The sequence below is a fragment of the Citrus sinensis genome, chromosome 3 (assembly GCF_022201045.2).
Source record: "Citrus sinensis cultivar Valencia sweet orange chromosome 3, DVS_A1.0, whole genome shotgun sequence".
NCBI lineage: Eukaryota > Viridiplantae > Streptophyta > Magnoliopsida > Sapindales > Rutaceae > Citrus > Citrus sinensis.
Genome location: NC_068558.1, coordinates 25,447,932 through 25,456,431, shown reverse-complemented (window position 1 = coordinate 25,456,431; position 8,500 = coordinate 25,447,932). Strand labels below are relative to the sequence as shown.

The 8,500-nt window shown below is 31.6% G+C and overlaps 1 pseudogene; it reads left to right on the top strand.

Moving 5' to 3' along the window:
• Positions 1-5,271: 5,271 nt before the first annotated feature.
• LOC127898640 (eugenol synthase 1-like) lies at positions 5,272-7,833 on the top strand (annotated as a pseudogene).
• The last annotated feature ends 667 nt before the right edge of the window (positions 7,834-8,500 follow it).

The following is an 8,500-nucleotide window of genomic DNA, read 5'->3' as shown; positions in this document are numbered from 1 at the left end:
TTCTTATATATTATATGATAGCGATCTTCAAAAGGTTTTATAAAAAATTTAAAAACCTGATTTTTCTCCAACAAGGGTTGCATTCTATATACGCTTTCCAAACTGTTTGGGTCGTTGCGTGGCCTCAAAGAATTGTTCCTCCGGTGTGAAACCAGTTGGTTCTGTTATAAAATGTGGTGCGGGTTCATCTCTCTCGACCAGTTCAGGTTCAAGGGAAGGGTGCTCGAGGGGACCCAGACTTGAAATCTCTTAAAGAAAGAAAGCTTTCGATTCACTTAGAAAACACTGATCCCTCACCTTGATACTAAACTGGATCGAGCCCGGGATCTTCTTGAAAATGGGAAGATCTAGGATAGGCTGTTCTTTATCTTTAAGTTCATTCACTGTAGGTTCTCTTACTTGCTCTAGTGGCTGACAAACGCCAACCGGGAGGGGAGGCTCAGGAATCGACAGGTAAGATAGATAGTTGACCTTTTGAGGTAAGGAATTGGCCTGTTCAGGTCAAATCATCCATGAACCCTAAGTAGCACATGCAATTGGATCACGCTAGCTCAATATTGGTGTGCTTGAAATTTGCATGCAAGGAATTTGTCTTCAAATTTACCTCGTCAAAGCTGAATGCATGCATGTGTATTTGAATTTCAATTTTGAATTTTTCAACAGATGGCGTGTAAGGATCGCCTTAAGCTTGCGGTCCAATATCCGGTGAAATATCCGCCATTTCCATGAGCAAATATTGACAAATCATGAATGAATTGCGGATCGACCATTCATAATGGCCAAAGACCATTCAACTTCTTCAATGATCCCCAACCTCACCATTTGGCATTTAATTGCATGAACAAAATTGTCAAAGAATTTTGCTATTTCATTATCACGCTTTTACCGAGCAATTATTTTGCCCTATTTTCTTTAATGTTTTCCCACATTCAAGTCAAATTTTCAACGTGTAGAAAATTTAGCACTTGTTGGTCGGGTAAGACTTCTTTTTATCGCGGTTTAAAAAAATTCAAATATTTTAATAATAAATTTAGCTATTGAAAATTATATTTAAATAAATTTTTTTCAGGGAACAATAATGGAATTAAAATTTATGTGGTTAACAATATTGATTATTGATGAAAATTAAAAAATAATGGTTTAAGTGAAACAACTTTTTCAAGAAAACAAATTTACCAGATTCCATGTGTATAAATTTGTTGAAACAGATAGTGAAAATATATAAGATTTTCTTATTTTCCCAAGCCTTTTGGTTTTCAAGCATCTATATTTGGCTAGTCACCCGAATGTAAATCTTGAGGGAGATAGAAGTGTTATAATAAGCTCACATTATTTTCAAAAAATAGAGATAAACAAAGAGATTGGGCAATTAATCAATTAATTCTTATGTATTTTTTTCACTTATGTTTGTTTAGCCATATTTGCTATTAAGGTTGGTTTAAGATAAATTTTATTTCAATGTTTTACCCAAGATACATAAAATGACCAAATTATCCAAAGATAATGTGATAATGTTCCTATATCTAACAATCTAAGTATTTAGTTTTGTGACTTACAACATGACATCCAATAAATTACATGAGTCTTATGCCATAAAAATATTTTGTTAGTTTAACTAAATCTTAATAATCATTCTAATAAATTTGTTTTGATACATTTTTTAGAAATTATAAATTTTGTATAAAATTCAAAAACTCTGAACTTAAAGTAAATTTTTTGGTATTTTGCTACTTTTACCTTATAAGAGTAAATAATCAATTTAAAATTATGACAAAGCAATCTTTTTAGTCAAATATGATAAAAAAAATTAAAGTCACAAAACAAATCAAGGTAGATTTAATTAATTACTTCTCAAACTTCTTCTTTATTTGAATTTTCTTAAAAATAATGTGAATTTATTATAATTATTTTCTTGAAGTAGGGTGGGTTTACAAAAATTGTGGTATGAAAATATCAGCACTGTAAATGAAAAAAAATGAGAAAAAAATGGTCACATTTCGTCATTTAACAAAATGATTATATAGATACTTTTGGAATAATTACGCCTAGATAAAAATAATTCGATCACTACAATAAAAGACATAGTTGTCGTAGGAAGAGACGATGTCACTATTTTTTAAAACAACTATATATATTTATAAAAATTGTACAAGACCACGTAAGTGCTTTAATTTCCCCTTAAAACAATTTAAAAAAATCAATTGAAGATTCGGATCCCTTTTTTTTTTTTTTTGCAATAGTACAATTGGAAGAAAAATATATCTACAAAGCTCACAAAAGACCCGTCATCCTTTTATCAATCAACCATTGTATTATATATTCATGTGAGAATCTGAATACTCACAAAAATTGCTCGTGGCATAGAGCAATAGTCACCATTCATTTCGCATAGAAAACGTCGTCATTTTGTTTATAAACCAAAAACTTATTATCACTTATTTGTTGCCGGCCTAATGAGTGGTTTTCAAATAGTATTATTTGGTTGGTTCCGAGTTTGAGTCCTAAAACTAAAGGAAATAAGGAATTAATTTGAACTTTGTCTATTATTCTATCATTTAAAGAAAAATAAATAAAATATATATTATCACAAATTTAAATTATCCATTTATAAGGGGAAACATAAGAATCGTGGCTGATTTTGTCAATTTATGTGTAAACAGTCAAAGACGCTGAGATAAAATTACTAAGTAAAAAATTATAAATTTCTCACACTAAAAGATGTTATCAATTTATCACTCAGAAATAAGGAGACAATTTTCGGATTTTGAACTGCTGAAATAGCTCCATTGATTTTAACATCTATAGCGTACAACATTATTGCACGGAAACACCACAAATTGAGTCCCCCACATGAACGGTCGAGTCTCACATTTTCAACAAAAATCATAAACATTAAAGCACACGTATAAGAAATTAATTAAATAAAAAAATAATTATTTCATTAAATATGATTTCATCATTAATCTTAATATAAGAAAATTAGTTAGACATACTTAAATAAGGAGCAACAAAATAAATAAAATCAGTCATGGAGAATTAAATTACTGCTGCTGCCACTATTCTTCTTCTCCTTTTCTGCCTTGCGTCTGCCTTTTTTTTTCCTCTTTGGCGGCTCCCTCTCCTCTAGGGGTGGGCAAAAAAAGTTAATTAATCAAAAATCGAACCGAACCGATCGGTTCGGTTCGGTTTTTGTGCGGTTTTTTTACTTCTAAAAAACCAAAATAATAATATCATACAAATAGTAAAATTAATCGGTTCGGTTTTCGATTTTTTTAAAAAAACCGAAAAACCGAACCGGAATCTCAAATAAATCGATTGTAAAAAAACCCTAAAGCTTAAATCTAAACACTTCTGACTTCTGTCTCCCGCTGGCCGCTGCTCTGCTCGTCGTGACTTCTTCTGTTCGCTGGCCGTTGCTCGTCGTGATTTCTTCTATTCCCGCTGGCCGCTGTTCGTCGTGACCTTCAGCCACACTTCTGTCTTCTTCTGTCCCCTCTGCTCGTCGCCACCGCTGCAAGCTCGTTGCCGCCGCTGCTCGTCAGTCATCACTGCTGCTGCTGCCACTGTCACCTGCCGTGTGAACTGTGAAGATTGGTATTTGTTTTCTGGAAGTTTATCTCTCAGCAACCTTAAGAAGTTCTCCTTTCCTTCACTCTCGATCGCCTTCACAAGGTAAACAAAAAAAAAAGTTTTGATTTCAATCGAAGTTCTTCAGTGATGGAAACGGAATGATATTGTTATTTCTTGTAATTGAAAGGAACCAGAACTTGTTTAAGTAAATGCAAGATTTTGTGATATTTAATTTTTGTGATTTTGTAATTGAAAGGAACCGCTGCTGAAATATTTCATGTTTGTACCTGTGTTACGGAAATGGAGAATTTAGATAACCATCAAATCATGAGTGGTAATAATGGAGAATTTAGACAGTTCTCCAATTAACTCTGTCTTTGGCATTTCCAATTAACTCTGTCTCTCTCTGCACCTTTTGCCTTGACTTACTGTCTTCTTCCCTTTTGTTTCTGCTTTCACTTAAACTTTCAGCTTCCATGATCATTATGGTGCCCAGAAAATGCTTTACTTTCTATGAAAATTTGCCTGTTGGGTTGGCCATTTATATTTGTACATGGCTAGTCGAAGAATTGCAGGTCCTCGGGTTCTTTACATTTAATTAGTTACAATTTTTAATTTAATTGCAAGACTTGAAGTACTTATATAAGTCAATCAAGTCATATTATTGTTGCATGTTGCCATGTTGATGGGATTCTCACTTTCTCAGTCTGGAAGGCTGCTTAAATGGAAATCCAATTGATGAATTTGTGTCCTGTTGGATTAACATTTTCTTCCTCAAAACATTTTATCCTCTTAGAAATTAATATTGTAGCAAGCTTTATTTTATTTTATTTTACAATTTTTGTTTGTTAACTTTTTATGTTTATGGTAGATTTATTAGTTTAAGGCTTTAAATTTAAAAAAACTCAAAATAGATCCAATAGGTCCATAATCGAAATAATCGAACCGAACCGAATCGAATTATTTCGATTAATCGAGTATTTGATTATTTTGGTGATTTGATTAATCGCGATTATGATTTTAAAATAATCGTAATCGAACGATTATGAAAAATTTAGTAAAAAACCGAACCGAACCGAACCGCGCCCACCCCTACTCTCCTCTTCGTCCAAAACCCAAAAGCTTACTTATAGAATCTTCAAAATGGGCCCCACCTTTTCAATTCTAAAGCCGAAAGGCTTTGGCCTTTTATTTGTTTTTGCTCTCACCACTTGGTATTTAATTGCATGAACAAAATTGTCAAGGAATTTTGCTATTTCATTATCACTCTTTTGCGGAGCAATTATTTGGATTAATATCCTTAGTCTGAACACTCTTGATCTTTTATAGATCTTATGTCACTTGTATTTTAGTGTTAGTATAAGATTAAGATTTAACTATTTTTTTTTAATTTATTAACCACTAATTGTGTTAATAAAATTTACTCATATAAAGACCAGATCAAGAGAGAATTATGATTTCAATTATTTTGTCCTATTGTCTTTAATGTTTTCCCACATTCAAGTCAAATTTTCAACATGTAGAAAATTAAGCACTTGTTGGTCGGATTAGACTTCTTTTTATCGTGGTTGAAAAAATTCAAATATTTTAATAATACATTTAGCTATTGAAATTTATAATTAAATATTTTTTTTTTTCGGGGAACAATAATGGAGATAAAATTTATGTGGTTAAGAATATTGATTATTGATGAAAATTAAAAAATAATAGTTTAGGTGAAGCAACTTTTTCAAGAAACACAAATTTACCAGATTCTGTGTGTATAACATTTTCAACACTAAAAATGTGAGTTCCTGATATCATATATAAATATGTAAAAAGGGAAGGGAGGATGAAAGATAAATTGAAGTGAAAGGAAGAAATGGAAGGTGAGAACACAAAACCAAAGATACTAATCTTTGGGGGTACTGGATACCTCGGTAAGTATATGGTGAAAGCAAGTGTTGCTTCTGGTCACAAAACTTTTGTTTATGCTCGACCTGTTACACAAAATTCAAGAACCTCCAAGGTTGAAATCCACAAGGAATTTCAGGGTATTGGCGTCACCATTATTGAGGTTACTTCATTAGTCAATTATCTCGATCTCCTTGGGTTTTGTTTATTTATTTATTTTTTTGCTCTTTTTTTCCCTCTTTAAATGCACGCCCGAAATTCGAGCCTCAAACCTCTTATACTTCTTTTTATGAGATTAATTTTGTGTTGATGTAATTGGAACCCTTCGATATTATTTGTAATAATACTGTTGAAATTAAAATAGGGAGAGCTAGACGAGCACGAGAAAATTGTATCTGTACTTAAGGAAGTAGATGTGGTGATATCTACTGTAGCTTATCCTCAGTTTCTTGATCAACTGAAAATTGTTGATGCCATCAAAGTTGCTGGTAACATCAAGGTATTTGATTGAGCTCTTTCTTTTTTAAAAATAAAATAAATCGCTTGTTGTCCTTTTGTTTTTTTCGGAGAAATTGAAATATAGTTTGTTTATTAATTGAAAAATATTAGAAACTTTTAAATGTGGATGTCCGCACTATGTAAATGTAGATTTAGGTGAGGCAATTGTAGTTAGCTATAGGCTACTTAATTAGCAAAATATATAAGATCACAAACTCTAATTTAATATTTGCATCTTTTTACCATTCTAGTGTCTTTTTACAATTCAGTGCTGCACTGCTTCAAATTTGTTTATATAGAACAGATCTTAAAGACACTATGTATTGGTTGCTAGAGGTTTCTTCCATCTGAGTTTGGATGTGAAGAGGACAGGGTGAGGCCTCTGCCCCCTTTTGAAGCTTGCTTGGAGACAAAAAGAATAGTAAGAAGGGCAATAGAAGCAGCTCAAATTCCCTACACCTTTGTCTCAGCAAATCTCTGTGGTGCTTACTTTGCGAATGTCTTGCTTCGTCCATCTGAATCACATGATGATGTTGTTGTTTATGGAAGTGGTGAAGCAAAAGGTACGTATACCTTCCCAATGCAGAAGTCCACGCATATTAAAATAAAATTTACACTAAAAGTTCATTTTTTTAATATCTTTTTTATGTTCTATCATCTATTTATCTATTTCAGCTGTCTTTAATTACGAGGAAGATATAGCTAAATGTACAATCAAAGTGATAAATGATCCAAGGACATGCAATCGAATTGTGATTTATTGACCGCAAGCAAGCATTATATCACAACTTGAATTGATCTCCCTTTGGGAACAAAAGACTGGATGGAATTTCAAAAGAGTTCACATTTCTGAGGAAGAACTAGTAAAGCTATCTGAGAGTAAGAATTTTGATTTTTTATTTAATTTTTTTAATAAAATTATTTACTTTTATATAAAGTCATAAAAGGATAAAATCACTACAAGCAGAATCAGAATGATGTTCTATTCCATTGGGCCAAAGTGTAAATCTAGTGGGTCAATACGTGAATTGTTTTGGTTAAATTTCAAAGCAGACCCTCATCATTTATAATTTTTTTACCATAACCAAATATGTTTCTTGTGTAAGATATTTATCACTAATTTGAATGTTAATTGTTTGAAGTTAGTATTTAACTAAGGGTACCATAACCCACAGTCTGAGCATTATTAGATAATTAAAAAATCAAGAAAATGAAATAAAAACTATCTAATTATACCAGTTTGGGTATGATGTCACAATAGGATAATTTTTCTTATTAAATGAAGTTAATTAATTGTGTGTTTCCCAAACCTAAAAGTATTTATTTAATGTTAGGGTGATTTAACAGCTTTAATTTTAAAATTTTTTAAAAATAAAGAAAAATTAGTTAGCCCATTCTAAGAAAAATTCTTATCTTCACCTATGCTTAATTCCACCCTTGACTATAAGATTTCAGAGGTCTCAATTTCTTTGACATCTCATTTATTTTTAAACTCAATTAATACTGTTCATTACAACCTATCCATTTTCAATTGTTGCAGCCTTACCACCTCCAGAAGACATACCAATATCCATTATACACAGCGCACTTGCTAAGGGTGACTTGATGAACTTTGAACTTGGAGAGGATGACATTGAAGCTTCAATGCTGTACCCTGATTTTAAATTCACCACAATCGATCAACTTCTTGACATTTTTCTAATTGACCCCCCAAAGCCTGCACGTACGGCTTTTGAATAAGCAGCTTAATTTATGTAATTTTCGACTTTAATTAATTATGTTTCCAAAACTAGTCCTATCCTTGTTTTGTGTCAATAAATCAAAAGAAAGAATAACAGAACATGCATGGAACTCCATGCATATTTTTAAGCATTTATATATTTTTACTATATAGAAAAATGCTGTGATGTTAAAATAATGATAATAATAAGCAGAAAACATAACTAATCACGATATAGTTTATAGTGAGAATGATACATTATCAAAGAAATATTGAAAAAATAATTCATTTTCAAAAGAAACTTATCATACTGATCTTCCATTTTGATCTTTCCCCCTTTAAATTCAATGATATAAAAATTTTTAGATTCGGTTCCCAAAAATTGAGGGAGTAGAAGGCAGGTGTTGGAGCAGGGGTAGATAGTGGGCTAAAATAATTAAAGTGGAAACTATTTTTGATCAATAATATTTGATCAAAGATAAAGGGAAGTGGAAAGGATTTTACTAGTGGAAGATTTTGTTGTTCTTAACTTCCTTGCTTGAATTGGATACACGGCCATGTCTTTATAGGCCTTACAAACACTAGGTGACCACACATTTAGCATTTTTCGTTGTGGCTAATTTTTAACAACTTTTGCATAGATATTTCTACCTGTCTAAAAGAAATTTATTAGATGCTTAGATATTTCTAGCATTCATAAATTTGTTTCTTCAATTATATCCGTTCGTTTGCAGCAATTATATCCGCATGAACTGTCGAGTCTCACATTTTCAACATATAAATGTGTAAAAAGGGAAGGGAATATGAAAAGATAAATTG